Source organism: Myotis davidii, unplaced genomic scaffold (assembly GCF_000327345.1).
Source record: "Myotis davidii unplaced genomic scaffold, ASM32734v1 scaffold217, whole genome shotgun sequence".
Classification (NCBI taxonomy): Eukaryota; Metazoa; Chordata; class Mammalia; order Chiroptera; family Vespertilionidae; genus Myotis; species Myotis davidii.
Genome location: NW_006290034.1, coordinates 2047606 through 2052610, shown reverse-complemented (window position 1 = coordinate 2052610; position 5005 = coordinate 2047606). Strand labels below are relative to the sequence as shown.

Genomic DNA, 5005 nt, shown 5'->3' with positions numbered 1-5005 from the left:
CTCCCTTCCTCCCTCCCTCCCACTGGGGTCTGCTCCACAGAAGGTCAGCGAAAGCCAGGAGGAGACAGATGAGAGACGCAATGCACTGGCTAAGGAGGGGACGTGCAATTCCCAGAGTGACGGCAAGAAAGGTTTACATGCTGGTGGCTCGGTGTCCCGAACACCAAAAGGCTGAGGGTTCGATTCCCGGTCAGGGTACGCGCCTAGATTGCAGGTTGGATCTCTGGTTGGGTCCGAATGGGAGGCAACTGATCTCTCTCTCTCTCTCTCTCTCTCTCTCAGAAAATCAATAAACATACCCTCGTGTGAGGATTAAAAAGCGCACTAATTGCCCTGGCCAGTTTGGCTCAGTGGATAGAGCATCAGCCTGTGAACTGAAAGGTCCTGGGTTCGATTCCAGTCAAGGACACATACCTGTGTTGTGGGCTCAATCCCCTGTAGGGCGCGGGCAGGAGGCAACCAATCCATGATTCTCTCTCATCATTGATGTTTCTATCTCTCCCTCTCCTTTCTTCTCTAAAATCAATACAAAAATATTTTTTAAAAACTCACTAATTTATTGGTAGTGATGACAAATTAAATATTATTTGAAAATTGGTAGGTAGGGCTCAACTCGCTTCAATGCTCTTGTGCAATAATATTGAATTTTACTCAAAAATATTAAATGACACCTGTAACTAAATTGGGGATTATTAGAATAGACTTTAAGAATATATATAATTTTGAATGCAACACAATACATAGCGATTGAACATTAATGCTTCTAATGCAGTAGAATGGGCAGTCACTTAAATAAATTCCTTGAGAATGGGTGAATTTAATACAAATACCTCGCAAATCCTTCCCTTTTAGGGGGGACACAAAGCACTAAAAGCTTTGAACTCTGACCTTAAGTCCCCAAAGCATTTGTGCGGAAGAGTCAGGCAGTCACAGGAAACAGTGGGAAGTTTCTAAAAATGTAAACAGTGCAAGTTCCTCCCTTATCATGTCAGATACTAACATAGATAAGGAGCGTGTCGGGGTATGTAACCAGAAAGCACTGATCGGGGTTTGTAACCAGAAAGCACTGATGGGTCATGTGACCAGAAAGCACTGATGGGTCATGTGACCAGAAAGCACTGATCGGGAAAGTCAGCGAGGAAAAGACAGAGGGAGGAAAACAACTGCCTCCCAGTCACTTTTGAGCAGAAACAGCAGTCAGAAAGAAGAAACACAAATCAGTTTAAACATCAACCCAAGTCCCTGCCCGATTCTCCTGCTTAAACGCCGCAGGACAAGGTTTGCTCGATTTGCTCACGTGCCCTGTCCTCCTCCCCCAAGAATTCTTTTCCCAGTCGGCCTGCGGCATTTGATGACGAGGTCGTATCAGTTCTGAGGCCGGTCCGTTTTGTTGACGGTACAGGGATCAGTAAAAAAGGAATCTGTCCATTTTGCAAATAATTTACTAAAAGATTCAAACTATCTTTGTTTTCCTTTCAAGTCCCAGAATTTTACATCCTAGACACAGCCACTCACTAAGGCAGTCTCTGTCAACCCCGCCAGCCAACAAGTTACGGCCCTGCGCCCTCAAAGGGCCAGCAGCACCCCCTCATACCGATGTAAAGTGAGAGACTGAGGAGTCAGCATTTAATTATACAAACTGAGGGTGAGGGTAGCACTGGGCACAAGTGAAAGACAGGCGAGGGTGGGCTGGGACGGTTTGGTGGTCGGGGGCTGGAGGTCTCGAGGCTGCAAGGTTCAGGCGAGGGGAAAGGTTAAGAGCGCCCCGCGGAAGAACGAACAGGGCGTGGCACGTCCCCCCACGGGATGTGGTTTATGCCAAGGCCTCAATCCAGGAGGTGCCCGCGCATCAGGCTCCGTAACACACGCCTGAACCCACGGCGAGAATGTGTGTTGGCATGATTCCCAACTGGGCTGAATCCACAATCGTTCTTGGGACTATTCTAAGAAGACATTTTCTTTATAAAAACACCCAGGATTAAGCATTCTGACTAAAGTTTTCATTAAGCCTGGCCAATTGTTTTTTATCATTGCCATAAGAAGTAATACCTAATGCATCGTAAGTACTAAAAAGGAGGGGAAAATAGCAATGAAAATGAAGGGAGGGAGACCTGAGGCATAAATATTATTTATATAATCAAGCACTAATTTATATAATCAAGAGATTTCAATTACTCAAATAGAATATTCGATTTCTTGTGACCAGTAAGTTCAAGAGGGATATACTGAGTTCAGACCAGATAACTTCATCATGAATATACGAAACGCATACCGTAAAATTAATAACACAGCCATAATCAACCTGGAAAATAAGCATAAAGTTACCTTAAATGTGCAGCCCCCAAAATAAATTATGTCAAAATAAAAGAAGTCTTATTCCCTGAAAGCAGTTAGATCCGACATAAAACCAAGTGTCAGGTAAGGAGAGCGAGACAATTTGTCCTCCCTGGAACCTGCTCCGAGTCTGGGGCAGGTGTAGGCAGTGCCTGTAAGAAGTTAGCTGTTCTGGGTGCTTCTTTGTTAAACAGCCTCGTTACCTAATCATGGCAGGAAAACATCTAATGGTTATAGCTATAAGTACGGGCAGATCTTTAATACATAAACCTACACGATGGCTAGCAAAAGCAGAACACGGTAAGGAATCGTGAAAGATTACAGTCTTTGCCAGCAAACGAATGAAACTCATCTTCATGTTCAAACGCCTTGGGCCACAGGACCCAGGATGCCAGTCTCCTACGGGTCCAAATCCTGGCTCAAGGTCCCCGCGTGCTTTTGCCACACTGTCACCCCCCCACCCCCTCCCCGCCGCTTTCCCAAGTCCCTCCAGGAAGAAAAAGCAGTTCATCGTTACCCTTGGTTTGAGGTCTAACTACAGAGGCAGAAAAGCACCTTAAAAAGTGTTTTGTTTTACTGGCACCGATCATTAAAGGGCATACAGCACACGCGTGGCAATACGTGTCTTATTTCATATTTAACTCCAGTGTTTCCGTTTTAATGAGCAAGTGGGGGGAGGGGTGATCGCGGGGGAGAGGTCATCTGTTACTGCCTCTGCCAGGCCGTCTCCTCCTGGCTCTTCCGCTCTGTGCTGCTTCTAAGTTAACCACGTACGGAACGTGTGGACTGCGCTCCCAGGAACAGAGAGCACCGCCTGTGCTACCCAGGACCCTCCTCCAGTGACACCAGCAGACACTGAGCTCAATGAGGTTTCTCGGAAACAGTGACACCAAAAGCCTGTGATAAAATGGGCCTGCGGGAGGCTTCACGTCTCTCCGCAACGTTCTCTAGCCATTCCCGGGGCCCCAAGAGCCAGCCGACTTGGGTTAACGAAAATGTTAACCTAAAATATCCTCTCACCTTCCTGCGTAACTTTAATAGATTCCCTCCGCTCCCCCGCCCCCGGTCCGGGGGTGTAATCTGCTTTTCAGCAATCACAAGGAGCTCAATCCTTAGTGACAGGGTGTTGACACCTGACCTGCCTCGGCCATTCCCGAGGAAGCGATGGCCAGTGTCTTCAGTTCCTCTGGACGCCGCGATTACACTTGCATGTTCACATGAGACCTCTTTTCTCTTATCCACTGAGGCCACGTGTGCAGGAAGCTGAGCCCCTCAGCCGGCTGTGTGTTAGAGCTAAGGGGAGGCACCAGGACACGACCTGGGCCCTGGGGGTCAGGTGGGGACAAGGTGGATGCGCCCCGCTCGGTGGGAAGTCTCTCCAATAGAAGAGATGGAATACGCACGACAGCAGACTCAATCATCTCACCTGATGAAACGCTTCCCCCACCCACGCCCGTCACACACCCCCCAGTTCCCAGCGCTGGGAGACACGCCCCTGATGGCAGAGAGGGAACTGGCTTCTCACTGTGAGTGGGTCCGTGAGCCCCACTCGCCCCTCGCCCGGGCAGCAGGAACCTCGGACGGACCAGCGAGGAGGCCAGAGGAACAGAAACGGCCGGCTGGGGTGCCGCGGGCCCGGGGAGCCCTTCCCATCGTCCCGGTTTAGACGGCCCAGGGCCTCAGGCCTCCATCTTTCCGGGGGCTGAGCTGCTGCTCTTAGGAGAGATGCTAATTGCAGCTTCTTACCTACTAGACGCCCTCGCAAGGCCCGGCGCCCGCGCCCCAGGGCTTTCTGGGACTTTCTCCCAGGTGCCGGGAGGGGACGGCCACACAGCCTCCTGTCCTCCGAGGGTTTAAGAACATCACATCCTCAGGGGCATCAGCAGAAGGGCCGGTTCTTTAGACAAGAAACCCACACCCTCAGGACAGCTGCACTGGCCCGGCCGGCGTGGCTCAGGGCCTGAGCGTCGACCTAGGAACCAGGAGGTCAGGGTTTGACTCTGGTCAGGGCACAGGCCCGGGTTGCAGGCTCCATCCCCACATGGAGCGTGCAGGAGGCAGCTGATCCATGGTTCTCTCTCATCACGGATGTTTCTATCTCTCTCCCTCTCCCTTCCTCTCTGAAATCAATAAAAATATATTTAAAAAAAAAAAAGAAAAGCTGCAGTGGGCCCACAGGGAAAACCCACAGCCCCCCGCTTAGCGCCTCATAAAGCAGGGATTTCCAAGGCGGGCACAGCCCCCTCTCAGGGACCGGGTTTAAGGCAGAGGGAGGAGGCAGGGCAGTGACAGTAGACCCGCTGCCTCCCGGGGGCTGGGCAAGAAAACCTACCCTGCTGGCAGCTCTCCTTGAAAATGCGTTTTCTTTACAAGAAAATGACAAGTTTAAGGGGGAGAGGAGGGAGCGAGCAGCCGCTGCCCACACAGACTATGACTTTAAATTTAATTATTGGAAAATTACCCTATTCGGGCCAGAGAGAGAGAGGAGGAGGAGGAGAAGGAAAATAAGAAAATAGCGACTGAAGCCAAGGTGAGGTTATGTAAGCAGGAGGGCGAGGCATCGACGGGCACCTAAGGATTCCACCGGCCACGCGGAGACCCAGAAACATGCGCTGCTTCTGGCCCACCCACAGGGGCTCCGGGTGCCCACCGCGACGTGGGCGGCACCAGC

At 50.7% G+C, this 5005-nt stretch overlaps 1 protein-coding gene across 1 annotated transcript in view; it reads right to left on the bottom strand.

Moving 5' to 3' along the window:
- The window catches only part of CDC14A (cell division cycle 14A), a 64544-nt gene that overhangs the window by 1963 nt on the left and 57576 nt on the right, over positions 1-5005 (bottom strand). The window lies entirely within an intron of this gene.